Source organism: Balaenoptera physalus (assembly GCF_965194825.1).
Source record: "Balaenoptera physalus genome assembly, chromosome: X".
Taxonomy (NCBI): domain Eukaryota; kingdom Metazoa; phylum Chordata; class Mammalia; order Artiodactyla; family Balaenopteridae; genus Balaenoptera; species Balaenoptera physalus.
The window spans coordinates 137,323,466-137,346,355 of record NC_138903.1 but is presented as its reverse complement, the minus strand read 5'-3'; the positions used below and the strand labels follow the sequence as shown (position 1 = coordinate 137,346,355).

The following is a 22,890-nucleotide window of genomic DNA, read 5'->3' as shown; positions in this document are numbered from 1 at the left end:
GGCTTAGGGCTCGGTTTAGGGTACGGGTTAGGATTAGGGTACATGTTAGGGTTAGGGTAGGGGTTAGGGTTAGGGTACGCGTTAGGGTTAGGGTAGTTATTAAACCTATCCCACTCTGTAGATACACCTTAGCACGTAAAGGAATATTATTTGGGGGTCCAGCCATCGAGAAGAGTTTAGACACTAGGATAAGATAAGGAACACACCCATTATAAAGAAATCACATTAGGATTCTCTTTTTAAGCTGTTCCTTAAAACACTAGTGCTTAGGAAATCTATTGGAGGCAGAAGCAGTCAAGTATCTAGAGAATGGGATAGGTTTAATAACTACCCTAACCCTAACACGTACATTAACCCTAACCACTATCCTAACCCTAACACGTACCCTAATCCTATCCCGTACCCTAAACCGAGCCCTAACCCTAACACTAACCCTAACCCTAACCCTAACCCATACCGTACGTCGTACCCGAAGCCCTCCCCGAACCCGTAACCTAAGCCGTACCCTAAGCCTAACCCTAAGCCTAACCCTAACCCTAGGCTACCCTTGACTGCTTCTGCCTCCAATAGGTTTCCTAAGCACTAGTGTTTTAAGGAGCAGCTTAAAAAGAGAATTCTAATGTGTTTTCTTTATAATGGGTGTTTTCCTTATCTTATCCTAGTATCTAAACTCTTCTCTATGGCTTGACCCCCAAATAATATTCCTTTACGAGCTAAGGGGTATCTAGAGAGTGGGATAGGTTTAATCACTACCCTAACCCTAACACGTACATTAACCCTAACCACTATCCTAACCCTAACACGTACCTTAATCCTAACCCGTACCCTAAACCGAGCCCTATCCCTAACACTAACCCTAACCCTAACCCTAACCCATACCCTACGCCGTACCCGTAGCCCTCCCCGAACCCGTACCCTAAGCCGTACGCTAACCCTAACCCTAAGCCTAACCCTAACCCTAGGCTACCCTTGACTGCTTCTGCCTCCAATAGATTTCCTAAGCACTAGTGTTTTAAGGAACAGCTTAAAAAGAGAATCCTAATGTGATTTTTTTATAATGGGTGTGTTCCTTATCTTATCCTAGTGTCTAAACTCTTCTCCATGGCTGGACCTCCAAATAATATTCCTTTACGTGCTAAGGGGTATCTAGAGAGTGGGGTAGGTTTAATAACTACCCTAACGCTAACGCGTACCCTAACCCTAACCCCTACCCTAACCCTAACACGTACCCTAATCCTAAACCGTACCCTAAACCGAGACCTAACCCTAACACTAACCCTAACCCTAACCCTAACCCATACCCTACGCCATACCCGAAGCCCTCCCCGAACCCATACCCTAAGCCGTACCCTAAGCCGTACCCTAAGCCTAAGCCTAACCCTAGGCTACCCTTGACTGCTTCTGCCTCCAATAGATTTCCTAAGCACTAGTGTTTTAAGGAACAGCTTAAAAAGAGAATCCTAATGTGATTTCTTTATAATGGGTGTGTTCCTTATCTTATCCTAGTGTCTAAACTCTTCTCGATGGCTGGACCCCCAAATAATATTCCTTTACGTGCTAAGGTGTATCTAGAGAGTGGGATAGGTTTAATAACTACCCTAACCCTAACGCGTACCCTAACCCTAACCCCTACCCTAACCCTAACATGTACCCTAATCCTAACCCGTACCCTAAACCGAGCCCTAACCCTAACACTAACCCTAACCCAAACCCTACGCCGTTCCCGAACCCCTCCCCAAACCCGTACCCTAAGCCGTACCCTAAGCCTAATCCTAAGCCTAACCCTAACCCTAGGCTACCCTTGACTGCTTCTGCCTCCAATAGATTTCCTAAGCACTAGTGTTTGAAGGAACAGCTTAAAAAGAGAATCCTAATGTGATTTCTTTATAATGGGTGTGTTCCTTATCTTATCCTAGTGTCTAAACTCTTCTCCATGGCTGGACCCCCAAATAATATTCCTTTACGTGCTAAGGGGTATCTAGAGAGTGGGATAGGTTTAATAACTACCCTAACCCTAACGCGTACCCTAACCCTAACCCCTACCCTAACCCTAACATGTACCCTAATCCTAACCCGTACCCCAAACCGAGCCCTAACCCTAACACTCACCCTAACCCTAACCCATACCCTACGCCATACCCGAAGCCCTCCCCGAACCCGTACCCTAAGCCGTACCCTAAGCCGTACCCTAAGCCTAACCCTAACCCTAGGCTACCCTTGACTGCTTCTGCCTCCAATAGATTTCCTAAGCACTAGTGTTTTAAGGAACAGCTTAAAAAGAGAATCCTAATGTGATTTCTTTATAATGGGTGTGTTCCTTATCTTATCCTAGTGTCTAAACTCTTCTCCATGGCTGGACCGCCAAATAATATTCCTTTACGTGCTAAGGGGTATCTAGAGAGTGGGATAGGTTTAATAACTACCCTAACCCTAACGCGTACCCTAACCCTAACCCCTACCCTAACCCTAACACGTACCCTAATCCTAACCCGTACCCTAAACCGAGCCCTAACCCTAACACTAACCCTAACCCTAACCCTAACCCATACCCTACGCCGTACCCGAAGCCCTCACCGAACCCGTACCCTAAGCCGTACCCTAAGCCTAACCATAAGCCTAACCCTAACCCTAGGCTACCCTTGACTGCTTCTGCCTCCAATAGATTTCCTAAGCACTAGTGTTTTAAGGAACAGCTTAAAAAGAGAATCGTAATGTGATTTCTTTATAATGGGTGTGTTCCTTATCTTATCCTAGTGTCTAAACTCTTCTCCATGGCTGGACCTCCAAATAATATTCCTTTACGTGCTAAGGGGTATCTAGAGAGAGGGATAGGTTTAATAACTACCCTAACACTAACGCGTACCCTAACCCTAACCCCTACCCTAACACTAACACGTACCCTAATCCTAACCAATACCCTAAAACGAGCCCTAACACTAACACTAACCCTAACCCTAACCCTAACCCATACCCTACGCCGTACCCGAAGCCCTCCCCAAATCCGTACCCTAAGCCGTACCCTAAGCCGTACCCTAAGCCTAACCCTAACCCTAGGCTACCCTTGACTGCTTCTGCGTCCCATAGATTTCCTAAGCACTAGTGTTTGAAGGAACAGCTTAAAAAGAGAATCCTAATGTGATTTCTTTATAATGGGTGTGTTCCTTATCTTATCCTAGTGTCTAAACTCTTCTCCATTGCTGGACCCCCAAATAATATTCCTTTACGTGCTAAGGGGTATCTAGAGAGTGGGATAGGTTTAATAACTACCCTAACCCTAACGCGTACCCTAACCCTAACCCCTACCCTAACCCTAACACGTACCCTAATCCTAACCCGTACCCCAAACCGAGCCCTAACCCTAACACTCACCCTAACCCTAACCCATACCCTACGCCATACCCGAAGCCCTCCCCGAACCCGTACCCTAAGCCGTACCCTAAGCCGTACCCTAAGCCTAACCCTAACCCTAGGCTACCCTTGACTGCTTCTGCCTCCAATAGATTTCCTAAGCACTAGTGTTTTAAGGAACAGCTTAAAAAGAGAATCCTAATGTGATTTCTTTATAATGGGTGTGTTCCTTATCTTATCCTAGTGTCTAAACTCTTCTCCATGGCTGGACCGCCAAATAATATTCCTTTACGTGCTAAGGGGTATCTAGAGAGTGGGATAGGTTTAATAACTACCCTAACCCTAACGCGTAACCTAACCCTAACCCCTACCCTAACCCTAACACGTACCCTAATCCTAACCCGTACCCTAAACCGAGCCCTAACCCTAACACTAACCCTAACCCTAACCCTAACCCATACCCTACGCCGTACCCGAAGCCCTCACTGAACCCGTACCCTAAGCCGTACCCTAAGCCTAACCCTAAGCCTAACCCTAACCCTAGGCTACCCTTGACTGCTTCTGCCTCCAATAGATTTCCTAAGCATTAGTGTTTTAAGGAACAGCTTAAAAAGAGAATCGTAATGTGATTTCTTTATAATGGGTGTGTTCCTTATCTTATCCTAGTGTCTAAACTCTTCTCCATGGCTGGACCTCCAAATAATATTCCTTTACGTGCTAAGGGGTATCTAGAGAGAGGGATAGGTTTAATAACTACCCTAACACTAACGCGTACCCTAACCCTAACCCCTACCCTAACACTAACACGTACCCTAATCCTAACCAATACCCTAAATCGAGCCCTAACACTAACACTAACCCTAACCCTAACCCTAACCCATACCCTACGCCGTACCCGAAGCCCTCCCCAAATCCGTACCCTAAGCCGTACCCTAAGCCGTACCCTAAGCCTAACCCTAACCCTAGGCTACCCTTGACTGCTTCTGCCTCCAATAGATTTCCTAAGCACTAGTGTTTTAAGGAACAGCTTAAAAAGAGAATCCTAATGTGATTTCTTTATAATGGGTGTGTTCCTTATCTTATCCTAGTGTCTAAACTCTTCTCCATTGCTGGACCCCCAAATAATATTCCTTTACGTGCTAAGGTGTATCTAGAGAGTGGAATAGGTTTAATAACTACCCTAACCCTAACGCGTACCCTAAACCTAACCCCTACCCTAACCCTAACATGTACCCTAATCCTAACCCGTACCCTAAACCGAGCCCTAACCCTAACACTAACCCTAACCCTAACCCTAACCCATACCCTACGCCGTACCCGAAGCCCTCCCCGAACCCGTACCCTAAGCCGTACTCTAAGCCTCACCCCAAGCCTAACCCTAACCCTAGGCTACCCTTGACTGCTTCTGCCTCCAATAGATTTCCTAAGCACTAGTGTTTTAAGGAACAGCTTAAAAAGAGAATCCTAATGTGATTTCTTTATAATGGGTGTGTTCCTTATCTTATCCTAGTGTCTAAACTCTTCTCCATGGCTGGACCTCCAAATAATATTCCTTAACGTGCTAAGGGGTATCTAGAGAGTGGGATAGGTTTAATAACTACCCTAACACTAACGCGTACCCTAACCCTAACCCCTACCCTAACCCTAACACGTACCGTAATCCTAACCAATACCCTAAACCGAGCCCTAACGCTAACACTAACCCTAACCCTAACCCTAACCCATACCCTACGCCGTACCCGAAGCCCTTCCCGAACCCGTACCCTAAGCCGTACCCTAAGCCGTACCCTAAGCCTAACCCTAACTTTAGGCTACCCTTGACTGCTTCTGCCTCCAATAGATTTCCTAAGCACTAGTGTTTTAAGGAACAGCTTAAAAAGAGAATCCTAATGTGATTTCTTTATAATGGGTGTGTTCCTTAACTTATCCTAGTGTCTAAACTCTTCTCCATGGCTGGACCCCCAAATAATATTCCTTTACGTGCTAAGGGGTATCTAGAGAGTGGGATAGGTTTAATAACTACACTAACCCTAATGCGTACCCTAACCCTAACCCCTACCCTAACCCTAACACGTAACCGAATCCTAACCCGTACCCTAAACGGAGCCCTAACCCTAACACTAACCCTAACCCTAACCCTAAAACATACCCTACGCCGTACCCGAACCCCTCCCCGAACCCGTACCCTAAGCCGTCCCCTAAGCCTAACCCCAAGCCTAACCCTAACCCTAGGCTACCCTTGACTGCTTCTGCCTCCAATAGATTTCCTAAGCACTAGTGTTTTAAGGAACAGCTTAAAAAGAGAATCCTAATGTGATTTCTTTATAATGGGTGTGTTCCTTATCTTATCCTAGTGTCTAAACTCTTCTCCATGGCTGGACCTCCAAATAATATTCCTTTACGTGCTAAGGGGTATCTAGAGAGTGGGATAGGTTTAATAACTACCCGAACACTAACGCGTACCCTAACCCTAACCCCTACCCTAACACTAACACGTACCCTAATCCTAACCAATACCCTAAAACGAGCCCTAACACTAACACTAACCCTAACCCTAACTGTAACCCATAACCTACGCCATACCCGAAGTCCTCCCCGAACCCGTACCCTAAGCCGTACCCTAAGCCGTAGCCTAAGCCTAAGCCTAACCCTAGGCTACCCTTGACTGCTTCTGCCTCCAATAGATTTCCTAAGCACTAGTGTTTTAAGGAACAGCTTAAAAAGAGAATCCTAATGTGATTTCTTTATAATGGATGTGTTCCTTATCTTATCCTAGTGTCTAAACTCTTCTCCATGGCTGGACCCCCAAATAATATTCCTTTACGTGCTAAGGGGTATCTAGAGAGTGGGATAGGTTTAATAACTGCCCTAACCCTAACGCGTACCCTAACCCTAACCCCTACCCTAACCCTAACATGTACCCTAATCCTAACCCGTACCCTAAACCGAGCCCTAACCCTAACACTAACCCTAACCCTAACCCTAACCCATACCCTACGCCGTACCCGAAACCCTCCCCGAACCCGTACCCTAAGCCGTACCCTAAGCCGTACCCTAAGCCTAACCCTAACCCTAGGCTACCCTTGACTGCTTCTGCCTCCAATAGATTTCCTAAGCACTAGTGTTTTAAGGAACAGCTTAAAAAGAGAATCCTAATGTGATTTCTTTATAATGGGTGTGTTCCTTATCTTATCCTATTGTCTAAACTCTTCTCCATGGCTGGACCCCCAAATAATATTCCTTTACGTGCTAAGGGGTATCTAGAGAGTGGGATAGGTTTAATAACTACCCTCACCCTAACGCGTACCCTAACCTTAACCCCTACCCTAACCCTAACACGAACCCTAATCCTAAACCGTACCCTAAACCGAGCCCTGACCCTAACACTAACCCTAACCCTAACCCTAACCCATACCCTACGCCGTACCCGAAGCCCTCCCCGAACCCGTACCCTAAGCCGTACCCTAAGCCGTACCCTAAGCCTAACCCTAACCCTAGGCTACCCTTGACTGCTTCTGCCTCCAATAGATTTCCTAAGCACTAGTGTTTTAAGGAACAGCTTAAAAAGAGAATCCTAATGTGATTTCTTTATAATGGGTGTGTTCCTTATCTTATCCTAGTGTCTAAACTCTTCTCCATGGCTGGACCGCCTAATAATATTCCTTGACGTGCTAAGGTGTATCTAGAGAGTGGGATAGGTTTAATAACTACCCTAACCCTAACGCGTACCCTAACCCTAACCCCTACCCTAACCCTAACACGTACCCTAATCCTAACCCGTACCCTAAACCGAACCCTAACCCTAACACTAACCCTAACCCTAACCCTAAGCCATACCCTACGCCGTACCCGAATCCCTCACCGAACCCGTACCCTAAGCCGTACCCTAAGCCTAACCCTAAGCCTAACCCTAACCCTAGGCTACCCTTGACTGCTTCTGCCTCCAATAGATTTCCTAAGCACTAGTGTTTTAAGGAACAACTTAAAAAGAGAATCCTAATGTCATTTCTTTATAATGTGTGTGTTCCTTATCTTATCCTAGTGTCTAAACTCTTCTCCATGGCTGGACCTCCAAATAATATTCCTTTACGTGCTGAGGGGTATCTAGAGAGTGGGATAGGTTTAATAACTACCCTAACACTAACGCGTACCCTAACCCTAACCCCTACCCTAACACTAACTCGTACCCTAATCCTAAACAATACCCTAAACCGAGCCCTAACCCTAACCCTAACCCTAACCCATACCCTACGCCGTACCCGAAGCCCTCCCCGAACCCGTACCCTAAGCCGTACCCTAAGCCGTACCCTAAGCCTAACACTAACCCTAGGCTACCCTTGACTGCTTCTGCCTCCAATAGATTTCCTAAACACTAGTGTTTTAAGGAACAGCTTAAAAAGAGAATCCTAATGTGATTTCTTTATAATGGGTGTGTTCCTTATCTTATCCTAGTGTGTAAACTCTTCTCCATAGCTGGACCTCCAAATAATATTCCTGTACGTGCTAAGGGGTATCTAGAGAGTGGGTTAGGTTTAATAACTACCCTAACACTAATGCGTACCCTAACCCTAACCCCTACCCTATCGCTAACACGTACCCTAATCCTAACCAATACCCTAAACCGAGCCCTAACCCTAACACTAACCCTAACCCTAACCCTAACCCATACCCTACGCCGTACCAGAAGCCCTCCCCGTACCCGTACCCTAAGCCGTACCCTAAGCCTAACCCTAAGCCTAACCCTAACCTTAGGCTACCCTTGGATGCTTCTGCCTCCAATAGATTTCCTAAGCACTAGTGTTTTAAGGAACAGCTTAAAAAGAGAATCCTAATGTGATTTCTTTATAATGGGTGTGTTCCTTATCTTATCCTAGTGTCTAAACTCTTCTCCACGGCTGGACCTCCAAATAATATTCCTTTATGTGCTAAGGGGTATCTAGAGAATGGGATAGGTTTAATAACTACCCTAACACTAATGCGTACCCTAACCCTAACCCCTACCCTAACCATAACACGTACCTTAATCCTAACCAATACCCTAAACCGAGCCCTAACCCTAACACTAACCCTAACCCTAACCCTAACCCATACCCTACACCGTACCCGAAGCCCTCCCCAAACCCGTACCCTAAGCCGTACCCTAAGTCGTACCCTAAGCCTAACCCTAACCCTAGGCTACCCTTGACTGCTTCTGCCTCCAATAGATTTCCTAAGCACTAGTGTTTTAAGGAACAGCTTAAAAAGAGAATCCTCATGTGATTTCTTTATAATGGGTGTGTTCCTTATCTTATCCTAGTGTCTAAACTCTTCTCCATGGCTGGACCTCCAAATAATATTCCTTTACGTGCTAAGGGGTATCTAGAGACTGGGATAGGTTTAATAACTACCCTAACACTAACGCGTACCCTAACCCTAACCCCTACCCTAACCCTAACACGTACCCTAATCCTTACCAATACCCTAAACCGAGCCCTAACCCTAACACTAACCCTAACTCTAACCCTAACCCATACCCTACGCCGTACCCGAAGCCCTCCCCGAACCGGTACCCTAAGCCGTACCCTAAGCCGTACCCTAAGCCTAACCCTAACCCTAGGCTACCCTTCACTGCTTCTGCCTCCAATAGATTTTCTAAGCACTAGTGTTTTAAGGAACAGCTTAAAAAGAGAATCCTAATGTGATTTCTTTATAATGGGTGTGTTCCTTATCTTGTCCTAGTGTCTAAACTCTTCTCCACGGCTGGACCTCCAAATAATATTCCTTTACGTGCTAAGGGGTATCTAGAGAGTGGGTTAGGTTTAATAACTACCCTAACACTAACGTGTACCCTAACCCTAAACCCTACCCTAACCCTAACACGTACCCTAATCCTAACCAATACCCTATACCGAGCCCTAACCCTAACACTAACCCTAACCCTAACCCTAACCCATACCCTACGCCGTACCAGAAGCCCTCCACGAACCCGTACCCTAAGCCGTACCCTAAGCCTAACCCTAAGCCTAACCCTAACCCTAGGCTACCCTTGACTGCTTCTGCCTCCAATAGATTTCCTAAGCACTAGTGTTTTAAGGAACAGCTTAAAAAGAGAATCCTAATGTGATTTCTTTATAATGGGTGTGTTCCTTATCTTATCCTAGTGTCTAAACTCTTCTCCATGGCTGGACTTCCAAATAATATTCCTTTACGTGCTAAGGGGTATCTAGAGAGTGGGTTAGGTTTAATAACTACCCTAACACTAACGCGTACCCTAACCCTAAACCCTACCCTATCGCTAACACGTACCCTAATCCTAACCCGTACCCTAAACCGAGCCCTAACCCTAACACTAACCCTAACCCTAACCCTAACCCATACCCTACGCCGTACCCGAAGCCCTCCCCGAACCCGTACCCTAAGCCGTACCCTAAGCCGTACCCTAAGCCTAACCCTAACCCTAGGCTACCCTTGACTGCTTCTGCCTCCAATAGATTTCCTAAACACTAGTGTTTTAAGGAACAGCTTAAAAAGAGAATCCTAATGTGATTTCTTTATAATGGGTGTGTTCCTTATCTTATCCTAGTGTGTAAACTCTTCTCCATGGCTGGACCTCCAAATAATATTCCTTTACGTGCTAAGGGGTATCTAGAGAGTGGGTTAGGTTTAATAACTACCCTAACACTAATGCGTACCCTAACCCTAACCCCTACCCTATCGCTAACACGTACCCTAATCCTAACCAATACCCTAAACCGAGCCCTAACCCTAACACTAACCCTAACCCTATCCCTAACCCATACCCTACGCCGTACCCGAAGCCCTCCCCAAATCCGTACCCTAAGCCGTACCCTAAGCCGTACCCTAAGCCTAACCCTAACCCTAGGCTACCCTTGACTGCTTCTGCCTCCAATAGATTTCCTAAGCACTAGTGTTTTAAGGAACAGCTTAAAAAGAGAATCCTAATGTGATTTCTTTATAATGGGTGTGTTCCTTATCTTATCCTATTGTCTAAACTCTTCTCCATGGCTGGACCCCCAAATAATATTCCTTTACGTGATAAGGGGTATCTAGAGAGTGGGATAGGTTTAATAACTACCCTAACCCTAACGCGTACCCTAACCTTAACCCCTACCCTAACCCTAACACGTACCCTAATCCTAAACCGTACCCTAAACCGAGCCCTGACCCTAACACTAACTCTAACCCTAACCCTAACCCATACCCTACGCCGTACCCGAAGCCATCCCCAAACCCGTACCCTAAGCCGTACCCTAAGCCGTACCCTAAGCCGTACCCTAACCCTAGGCTACCCTTGACTGCTTCTGCCTCCAATAGATTTCCTAAGCACTAGTGTTTTAAGGAACAGCTTAAAAAGAGAATCCTAATGTGATTTCTTTATAATGGGTGTGTTCCTTATCTTATCCTAGTGTCTGAACTCTTCTCCATGGCTGGACCTCCAAATAATATTCCTTTACGTGCTAAGGGGTATCTAGAGACTGGGATAGGTTTAATAACTACCCTAACACTAACGCGTACCCTAACCCTAACCCCTACCCTAACCCTAACACGTACCCTAATCCTAAACAATACCCTAAACCGAGCCCTAACCCTAACACTAACCCTAACCCTAACCCTAACCCATACCCTACGCCGTACCCGAAGCCCTCCCCGAACTGGTACCCTAAGCCGTACCCTAAGCCGTACCCTAAGCCTAACCCTAACCCTAGGCTACCCTTGACTGCTTCTGCCTCCAATAGATTTTCTAAGCACTAGTGTTTTAAGGAACAGCTTAAAAAGAGAATCCTAATGTGATTTCTTTATAATGGGTGTGTTCCTTATCTTGTCCTAGTGTCTAAACTCTTCTCCATGGCTGGACCTCCAAATAATATTCCTTTACGTGCTAAGGGGTATCTAGAGAGTGGGTTAGGTTTAATAACTACCCTAACACTAACACGTACCCTAACCCTAAACCCTACCCTAACCCTAACACGTACCCTAATCCTAACCAATACCCTATACCGAGCCCTAACCCTAACACTAACCCTAACCCTAACCCTAACGCATACCCTACGCCGTACCAGAAGCCCTCCACGAACCCGTACCCTAAGCCGTACCCTAAGCCGTACCCTAAGCCGTACCCTAACCCTAGGCTACCCTTGACTGCTTCTGCCTCCAATAGATTTCCTAAGCACTAGTGTTTTAAGGAACAGCTTAAAAAGAGAATCCTAATGTGATTTCTTTATAATGGGTGTGTTCCTTATCTTATCCTAGTGTCTAAACTCTTCTCCATGGCTGAACCACCAAATAATATTCCTTGACGTGTAAGGTGTATCTAGAGAGTGGGATAGGTTTAATAACTACCCTAACCCTAATGCGTACCCTAACCCTAACCCCTACCCTAACCCTAACACGTACCCTAATCCTAACCCTTACCCTAAACCGAGCCCTAACCCTAACACTAACCCTAACCCTAACCCTAACCCATACCCTACGCCGTACCCGAACCCCTCCCCGAACCCGTACCCTAAGCCGTCCCCTAAGCCTAACCCCAAGCCTAACCCTAACCCTAGGCTACCCTTGACTGCTTCTGCCTCCAATAGATTTCCTAAGCACTAGTGTTTTAAGGAACAGCTTAAAAAGAGAATCCTAATGTGATTTCTTTATAATGGGTGTGTTCCTTATCTTATCCTAGTGTCTAAACTCTTCTCCATGGCTGGACCTCCAAATAATATTCCTTTACGTGCTAAGGGGTATCTAGAGAGTGGGATAGGTTTAATAACTACCCGAACACTAACGCGTACCCTAACCCTAACCCCTACCCTAACACTAACACGTACCCTAATCCTAACCAATACCCTAAAACGAGCCCTAACACTAACACTAGCCCTAACCCTAACCGTAACCCATAACCTACGCCATACCCGAAGTCCTCCCCGAACCCGTACCCTAAGCCGTACCCTAAGCCGTACCCTAAGCCTAAGCCTAACCCTAGGCTACCCTTGACTGCTTCTGCCTCCAATAGATTTCCTAAGCACTAGTGTTTTAAGGAACAGCTTAAAAAGAGAATCCTAATGTGATTTCTTTATAATGGGTGTGTTCCTTATCTTATCCTAGTGTCTAAACTCTTCTCAATGGCTGGACCCCCAAATAATATTCCTTTACGTGCTAAGGTGTATCTAGAGAGTGGGATAGGTTTAATAACTACCCTAACCCTAACGCGTACCCTAACCCTAACCCCTACCCTAACCCTAACATGTACCCTAATCCTAACCCGTACCCTAAACCGAGCCCTAACCCTAACACTAACCCTAACCCTAACCCTAACCCATACCCTACGCCGTATCCGAAACCCTCCCCGAACCCGTACCCTAAGCCGTACCCTAAGCCGTACCCTAAGCCTAACCCTAACCCTAGGCTACCCTTGACTGCTTCTGCCTCCAATAGATTTCCTAAGCACTAGTGTTTTAAGGAACAGCTTAAAAAGAGAATCCTAATGTGATTTCTTTATAATGGGTGTGTTCCTTATCTTATCCTATTGTCTAAACTCTTCTCCATGGCTGGACCCCCAAATAATATTCCTTTACGTGCTAAGGGGTATCTAGAGAGTGGGATAGGTTTAATAACTACCCTAACCCTAACGCGTACCCTAACCTTAACCCCTTCCCTAACCCTAACACGTACCCTAATCCTAACCCGTACCCTAAACCGAGCCCTGACCCTAAAACTAACCCTAACCCTAACCCTAACCCATACCCTACGCCGTACCCGAAGCCCTCCCCGAACCCGTACCCTAAGCCGTACCCTAAGCCGTACCCTAAGCCTAACCCTAACCCTAGGCTACCCTTGACTGCTTCTGCCTCCAATAGATTTCCTAAGCACTAGTGTTTTAAGGAACAGCTTAAAAAGAGAATCCTAATGTGATTTCTTTATAATGGGTGTGTTCCTTATCTTATCCTAGTGTCTAAACTCTTCTCCATGGCTGGACCGCCTAATAATATTCCTTGACGTGCTAAGGTGTATCTAGAGAGTGGGATAGGTTTAATAACTACCCTAAGCCTAACGCGTACCCTAACCCTAACCCCTACCCTAACCCTAACACGTACCCTAATCCTAACCCGTACCCTAAACCGAACCCTAACCCTAACACTAACCCTAACCCTAACCCTAAGCCATACCCTACGCCGTACCCGAATCCCTCACCGAACCCGTACCCTAAGCCGTACCCTAAGCCTAACCCTAAGCCTAACCCTAACCCTAGGCTACCCTTGACTGCTTCTGCCTCCAATAGATTTCCTAAGCACTAGTGTTTTAAGGAACAGCTTAAAAAGAGAATCCTAATGTGATTTCTTTATAATGGGTGTGTTCTTTATCTTATCCTAGTGTCTAAACTCTTCTCCATGGCTGGACCTCCAAATAATATTCCTTTACGTGCTAAGGGGTATCTAGAGACTGGGATAGGTTTAATAACTACCCTAACACTAACGCGTACCCTAACCCTAACCCCTACCCTAACCCTAACACGTACCCTAATCCTAACCAATACCCTAAACCGAGCCCAACCCTAACACTAACCCTAACCCTAACCCTAACCCATACCCTACGCCGTACCCGAAGCCCTCCCCGAACCGGTACCCTAAGCCGTACCCTAAGCCGTACCCTAAGCCTAACCCTAACCCTAGGCTACCCTTGACTGCTTCTGCCTCCAATAGATTTTCTAAGCACTAGTGTTTTAAGGAACAGCTTAAAAAGAGAATCCTAATGTGATTTCTTTATAATGGGTGTGTTCCTTATCTTGTCCTAGTGTCTAAACTCTTCTCCACGGCTGGACCTCCAAATAATATTCCTTTACGTGCTAAGGGGTATCTAGAGAGTGGGTTAGGTTTAATAACTACCCTAACACTAACGTGTACCCTAACCCTAAACCCTACCCTAACCCTAACACGTACCCTAATCCTAACCAATACCCTATACCGAGCCCTAACCCTAACACTAACCCTAACCCTAACCCTAACCCATACCCTACGCCGTACCAGAAGCCCTCCACGAACCCGTACCCTAAGCCGTACCCTAAGCCGTACCCTAAGCCTAACCCTAACCCTAGGCTACCCTTGACTGCTTCTGCCTCCAATAGATTTCCTAAGCACTAGTGTTTTAAGGAACAGCTTAAAAAGAGAATCCTAATGTGATTTCTTTATAATGGGTGTGTTCCTTATCTTATCCTAGTGTCTAAACTCTTCTCCATGGCTGAACCGCCAAATAATATTCCTTGACGTGCTAAGGTGTATCTAGAGAGTGGGATAGGTTTAATAACTACCCTAACCCTAACGGGTACACTAACCCTAACCCCTACCCTAACCCTAACATGTACCCTAATCCTAACCCGTACCCTAAACCGCGCCCTAACCCTAACACTAACCCTAACCCTAACCCTAACCCATACCCTACGCCGTACACGAAGCCCTCCCCGAACCCGTACCCTAAGCCGTACCCTAAGCCGTACGCTAAGCCTAACCCTAACCCTAGGCTACCCTTGACTGCTTCTGCCTCCAATAGATTTCCTAAGCACTAGTGTTTTAAGGAACAGCTTAAAAAGAGAATCCTAATGTGATTTCTTTATAATGGGTGTGTTCCTTATCTTATCCTAGTGTCTAAACTCTTCTCCATGGCTGGACCCCGAAATAATATTCCTTTACGTGCTAAGGTGTATCTAGAGAGTGGGATAGGTTTACTAACTACCCTAACCCTAACGCGTACCCTAACCCTAACCCCTACCCTAACCCTAACACGTACCCTAATCCTAACCCGTACCCTAAACCGAACCCTAACCCTAACACTAACCCTAACCCTAACCCTAAGCCATACCCTACGCCGTACCCGAATCCCTCCCCGAACCCGTACCCTAAGCCGTACCCTAAGCCTAACCCTAAGCCTAACCCTAACCCTAGGCTACCCTTGACTGCTTCTGCCTCCAATAGATTTCCAAAGCACTAGTGTTTTAAGGAACAGCTTAAAAAGAGAATCCTAATGTGATTTCTTTATAATGTGTGTGTTCCTTATCTTATCCTAGTGTCTAAACTCTTCTCCATGGCTGGACCTCCAAATAATATTCCTTTACGTGCTGAGGGGTATCTAGAGAGTGGGATAGGTTTAATAACTACCCTAACACTAACGCGTACCCTAACCCTAACCCCTACCCTAACACTAACTCGTACCCTAATCCTAAACAATACCCTAAACCGAGCCCTAACCCTAACACTAACCCTAACCCTAACTCTAACCCATACCCTACGCCGTACCCGAAGCTCTCCCCGAACCCGTACCCTAAGCCGTACCCTAAGCCGTACCCTAAGCCTAACCCTAACCCTAGGCTACCCTTGACTGCTTCTGCCTCCAATAGATTTCCTAAACACTAGTGTTTTAAGGAACAGCTTAAAAAGAGAATCCTAATGTGATTTCTTTATAATGGGTGTGTTCCTTATCTTATCCTAGTGTGTAAACTCTTCTCCATGGCTGGACCTCCAAATAATATTCCTTTACGTGCTAAGGGGTATCTAGAGAGTGGGTTAGGTTTAATAACTACCCTAACACTAATGCGTACCCTAACCCTAACCCCTACCCTATCGCTAACACGTACCCTAATCCTAACCAATACCCTAAACCGAGCCCTAACACTAACACTAACCCTAACCCTAACCCTAACCCATACCCTACGCCGTACCAGAAGCCCTCCCCGAACCCGAACCCTAAGCCGTACCCTAAGCCTAACCCTAAGCCTAACCCTAACCCTAGGCTACCCTTGACTGCTTCTGCCTCCAATAGATTTCCTAAGCACTAGTGTTTTAAGGAACAGCTTAAAAAGAGAATCCTAATGTGATTTCTTTATAATGGGTGTGTTCCTTACCTTATCCTAGTGTCTAAACTCTTCTCAATGGCTGGACCCCAAAATAATATTCCTTTACGTGCTAAGGTGTATCTAGAGAGTGGGATAGGTTTAATAACTACCCTAACCCTAACGCGTACCCTAACCCTAACCCCTACCCTAACCCTAACATGTACCCTAATCCTAACCCGTACCCTAAACCGAGCCCTAACCCTAACACTAACACTAACCCTAACCCTAACCCATACCCTACGCCGTATCCGAAACCCTCCCCGAACCCGTACCCTAAGCCGTACCCTAAGCCGTACCCTAAGCCTAACCCTAACCCTAGGCTACCCTTGACTGCTTCTGCCTCCAATAGATTTCCTAAGCACTAGTGTTTTAAGGAACAGCTTAAAAAGAGAATCCTAATGTGATTTCTTTATAATGGGTGTGTTCCTTATCTTATCCTATTGTCTAAACTCTTCTCCATGGCTGGACCCCCAAATAATATTCCTTTACGTGCTAAGGGGTATCTAGAGAGTGGGATAGGTTTAATAACTACCCTAACCCTAACGCGTACCCTAACCTTAACCCCTACCCTAACCCTAACACGTATCCTAATCCTAACCCGTACCCTAAACCGAGCCCTGACCCTAAAACTAACCCTAACCCTAACCCTAACCCATACCCTACGCCGTACCCGAAGCCCTCCCCGAACCCGTACCCTAAGCCGTACCCTAAGCCGTACCCTAAGCCTAACCCTAACCCTAGGCTACCCTTGACTGCTTCTGCCTCCAATAGATTTCCTAAGCACTAGTGTTTTAAGGAACAGCTTAAAAAGAGAATCCTAATGTGATTTCTTTATAATGGGTGTGTTCCTTATCTTATCCTAGTGTCTAAACTCTTCTCCATGGCTGGACCGCCTAATAATATTCCTTGACGTGCTAAGGTGTATCTAGAGAGTGGGATAGGTTTAATAACTACCCTAACCCTAACGCGTACCCTAACCCTAACCCCTACCCTAACCCTAACACGTACCCTAATCCTAACCCGTACCCTAAACCGAACCCTAACCCTAACACTAACCCTAACCCTAACCCTAAGCCATACCCTACGCCGTACCCGAATCCCTCACCGAACCCGTAACCTAAGCCGTACCCTAAGCCTAACCCTAAGCCTAACCCTAACCCTAGGCTACCCTTGACTGCTTCTGCCTCCAATAGATTTCCTAAGCACTAGTGTTTTAAGGAACAGCTTAAAAAGAGAATCCTAATGTGATTTCTTTATAATGGGTGTGTTCTTTATCTTATCCTAGTGTCTAAACTCTTCTCCATGGCTGGACCTCCAAATAATATTCCTTTACGTGCTAAGGGGTATCTAGAGACTGGGATAGGTTTAATAACTACCCTAACACTAACGCGTACCCTAACCCTAACCCCTACCCTAACCCTAACACGTACCCTAATCCTAACCAATACCCTAAACCGAGCCCAACCCTAACACTAACCCTAACCCTAACCCTAACCCATACCCTACGCCGTACCCGAAGCCCTCCCCGAACCGGTACCCTAAGCCGTACCCTAAGCCGTACCCTAAGCCTAACCCTGACCCTAGGCTACCCTTGACTGCTTCTGCCTCCAATAGATTTTCTAAGCACTAGTGTTTTAAGGAACAGCTTAAAAAGAGAATCCTAATGTGATTTCTTTATAATGGGTGTGTTCCTTATCTTGTCCTAGTGTCTAAACTCTTCTCCACGGCTGGACCTCCAAATAATATTCCTTTACGTGCTAAGGGGTATCTAGAGAGTGGGTTAGGTTTAATAACTACCCTAACACTAACGTGTACCCTAACCCTAAACCCTACCCTAACCCTAACACGTACCCTAATCCTAACCAATACCCTATACCGAGCCCTAACCCTAACACTAACCCTAACCCTAACCCTAACCCATACCCTACGCCGTACCAGAAGCCCTCCACGAACCCGTACCCGAACCCGTACCCTAAGCCGTACCCTAAGCCTAACCCTAACCCTAGGCTACCCTTGACTGCTTCTGCCTCCAATAGATTTCCTAAGCACTAGTGTTTTAAGGAACAGCTTAAAAAGAGAATCCTAATGTGATTTCTTTATAATGTGTGTGTTCCTTATCTTATCCTAGTGTCTAAACTCTTCTCCATGGCTGGACCTCCAAATAATATTCCTTTACGTGCTGAGGGGTATCTAGAGAGTGGGATAGGTTTAATAACTACCCTAACACTAACGCGTACCCTAACCCTAACCCCTACCCTAACACTAACTCGTACCCTAATCCTAAACAATACCCTAAACCGAGCCCTAACCCTAACACTAACCCTAACCCTAACTCTAACCCATACCCTACGCCGTACCCGAAGCCCTCACCGAACCCGTACCCTAAGCCGTACCCTAAGCCGTACCCTAAGCCTAACCCTAACCCTAGGCTACCCTTGACTGCTTCTGCCTCCAATAGATTTCCTAAACACTAGTGTTTTAAGGAACAGCTTAAAAAGAGAATCCTAATGTGATTTCTTTATAATGGGTGTGTTCCTTATCTTATCCTAGTGTGTAAACTCTTCTCCATGGCTGGACCTCCAAATAATATTCCTTTACGTGCTAAGGGGTATCTAGAGAGTGGGTTAGGTTTAATAACTACCCTAACACTAATGCGTACCCTAACCCTAACCCCTACCCTATCGCTAACACGTACCCTAATCCTAACCAATACCCTAAACCGAGCCCTAACCCTAACACTAACCCTAACCCTAACCCTAACCCATACCCTACGCCGTACCAGAAGCCCTCCCCGAACCCGAACCCTAAGCCGTACCCTAAGCCTAACCCTAAGCCTAACCCTAACCCTAGGCTACCCTTGGATGCTTCTGCCTCCAATAGATTTCCTAAGCACTAGTGTTTTAAGGAACAGCTTAAAAAGAGAATCCTAATGTGATTTCTTTATAATGGGTGTGTTCCTTATCTTATCCTAGTGTCTAAACTCTTCTCCATGGCTGCACCTCCAAATAATATTCCTTTACGTGCTAAGGGGTATCTAGAGAGTGGGATAGGTTTAATAACTACCCTAACACTAACGCGTACCCTAACCCTAACCCCTACCCTAACCATAACACGTACCCTAATCCTAACCAATACCCTAAACCGAGCCCTAACCCTAACACTAACCCTAACCCTAACCCTAACCCATACCCTACGCCGTACCCGAAGCCCTCCCCGAACCCGTACCCTAAGCCGTACCCTAAGCCGTACGCTAAGCCTAACACTAACCCTAGGCTACCCTTGACTGCTTCTGCCTCCAATAGATTTCCTAAGCACTAGTGTTTTAAGGAACAGCTTAAAAAGAGAATCCTAATGTGATTTCTTTATAATGGGTGTGTTCCTTATCTTATCCTAGTGTCTAAACTCTTCTCCATGGCTGGACCCCGAAATAATATTCCTTTACGTGCTAAGGTGTATCTAGAGAGTGGGATAGGTTTACTAACTACCCTAACCCTAACGCGTACCCTAACCCTAACCCCTACCCTAACCCTAACACGTACCCTAATCCTAACCCGTACCCTAAACCGAACCCTAACCCTAACACTAACCCTAACCCTAACCCTAAGCCATACCCTACGCCGTACCCGAATCCCTCACCGAACCCGTACCCTAAGCCGTACCCTAAGCCTAACCCTAAGCCTAACCCTAACCCTAGGCTACCCTTGACTGCTTCTGCCTCCAATAGATGTCCTAAGCACTAGTGTTTTAAGGAACAACTTAAAAAGAGAATCCTAATGTCATTTCTTTATAATGTGTGTGTTCCTTATCTTATCCTAGTGTCTAAACTCTTCTCCATGGCTGGACCTCCAAATAATATTCCTTTACGTGCTGAGGGGTATCTAGAGAGTGGGATAGGTTTAATAACTACCCTAACACTAACGCGTACCCTAACCCTAACCCCTACCCTAACACTAACTCGTACACTAATCCTAAACAATACCCTAAACCGAGCCCTAACCCTAACACTAACCCTAACCCTAACCCTAACCCATACCCTACGCCGTACCCGAAGCCCTCCCCGAACCCGTACCCTAAGCCGTACCCTAAGCCGTACCCTAAGCCTAACCCTAACCCTAGGGTACCCTTGACTGCTTCTGCCTCCAATAGATTTCCTAAGCACTAGTGTTTTAAGGAACAGCTTAAAATGAGAATCCTAATGTGATTTCTTTATAATGGGTGTGTTCATTATCTTATCCTAGTGTGTAAACTCTTCTCCATGGCTGGACCTCCAAATAATATTCCTTTACGTGCTAAGGGGTATCTAGAGAGTGGGTTAGGTTTAATAACTACCCTAACACTAATGCGTACCCTAACCCTAACCCCTACCCTATCGCTAACACGTACCCTAATCCTAACCAATACCCTAAACCGAGCCCTAACCCTAACACTAACCCTAACCCTAACCCTAACCCATACCCTACGCCGTACCAGAAGCCCTCCCCGAACCCGTACCCTAAGCCGTACCCTAAGCCTAACCCTAAACGTAGGCTACCCTTGAATGCTTCTGCCTCCAATAGATTTCCTAAGCAGTAGTGTTTTAAGGAACAGCTTAAAAAGAGAATCCTAATGTGATTTCTTTATAATGGGTGTGTTCCTTATCTTATCCTAGTGTCTAAATTCTTCTCCATGGCTGGACCTCCAAATAATATTCCTTTACGTGCTAAGGGGTATCTAGAGAGTGGGATAGGTTTAATAACTACCCTAACACTAACGCGTACCCTAACCCTAACCCCTACCCTAACCCTAACACCTACCCTAATCCTAACCAATACCCTAAACCGAGCCCTAACCCTAACACTAACCCTAACCCTAACCCTAACCCATACCCTACGCCGTACCCGAAGCCATCCCCGAACCCGTACCCTAAGCCGTACCCTAAGCCGTACCCTAAGCCTAACCCTAACCCTAGGCTACCCTTGACTGCTTCTGCCTCCAATAGATTTCCTAAGCACTAGTGTTTTAAGGAACAGCTTAAAAAGAGAATCCTAATGTGATTTCTTTACAATGTGTGTGTTCCTTATCTTATCCTAGTGTCTAAACTCTTCTCCATGGCTGGACCTCCAAATAATATTCCTTTACGTGCTGAGGGGTATCTAGAGAGTGGGATAGGTTTAATAACTACCCTAACACTAACGCGTACCCTAACCCTAACCCCTACCCTAACACTAACTCGTACCCTAATCCTAAACAATACCCTAAACCGAGCCCTAACCCTAACACTAACCCTAACCCTAACCCTAACCCATACCCTACGCCGTACCCGAAGCCCTCCCCGAACCCGTTCCCTAAGCCGTACCCTAAGCCGTACCCTAAGCCTAACCCTAACCCTAGGCTACCCTTGACTGCTTCTGCCTCCAATAGATTTCCTAAACACTAGTGTTTTAAGGAACAGCTTAAAAAGAGAATCCTAATGTGATTTCTTTATAATGGGTGTGTTCCTTATCTTATCCTAGTGTGTAAACTCTTCTCCATAGCTGGACCTCCAAATAATATTCCTGTACGTGCTAAGGGGTATCTAGAGAGTGGGTTAGGTTTAATAACTACCCTAACACTAATGCGTACCCTAACCCTAACCCCTACCCTATCGCTAACACGTACCCTAATCCTAACCAATACCCTAAACCGAGACCTAACCCTAACACTAACCCTAAACCTAACCCTAACCCATACCCTACGCCGAACCAGAAGCCCTCCCCGTACCCGTACCCTAAGCCGTACCCTAAGCCTAACCCTAAGCCTAACCCTAACCTTAGGCTACCCTTGGATGCTTCTGCCTCCAATAGATTTCCTAAGCACTAGTGTTTTAAGGAACAGCTTAAAAAGAGAATCCTAATGTGATTTCTTTATAATGGGTGTGTTCCTTATCTTATCCTAGTGTCTAAACTCTTCTCCATGGCTGGACCTCCAAATAATATTCCTTTATGTGCTAAGGGGTATCTGGAGAATGGGATAGGTTTAATAACTACCCTAACACTAATGCGTACCCTAACCCTAACCCCTACCCTAACCATAACACGTACCTTAATCCTAACCAATACCCTAAACCGAGCCCTAACCCTAACACTAACCCTAACCCTAACCCTAACCCATACCCTACGCCGTACCCGAAGCCCTCCCCAAACCCGTACCCTAAGCCGTACCCTAAGCCGTACCCTAAGCCTAACCCTAACCCTAGGCTACCCTTGACTGCTTCTGCCTCCAATAGATTTCCTAAGCACTAGTGTTTTAAGGAACAGCTTAAAAAGAGAATCCTAATGTGATTTCTTTATAATGGGTGTGTTCTTTATCTTATCCTAGTGTCTAAACTCTTCTCCATGGCTGGACCTCCAAATAATATTCCTTTACGTGCTAAGGGGTATCTAGAGACTGGGATAGGTTTAATAACTACCCTAACACTAACGCGTACCCTAACCCTAACCCCTACCCTAACCCTAACACGTACCCTAATCCTAACCAATACCCTAAACCGAGCCCAACCCTAACACTAACCCTAACCCTAACCCTAACCCATACCCTACGCCGTACCCGAAGCCCTCCCCGAACCGGTACCCTAAGCCGTACCCTAAGCCGTACCCTAAGCCTAACCCTGACCCTAGGCTACCCTTGACTGCTTCTGCCTCCAATAGATTTTC

General features: G+C 46.0%; 1 long non-coding RNA gene across 1 annotated transcript in view; it reads right to left on the bottom strand.

Annotated features, from left to right (window-relative positions):
- Positions 1–6,532: 6,532 nt before the first annotated feature.
- Positions 6,533–22,890, bottom strand: part of LOC309652428 — a 68,927-nt gene continuing 52,569 nt past the window's right edge. Inside the window, exon 2 of the long non-coding RNA XR_014258702.1 lies at positions 6,533–6,661. This is a non-coding gene — a long non-coding RNA (uncharacterized lncRNA). The remainder of the gene's footprint in view (positions 6,662–22,890) is intronic.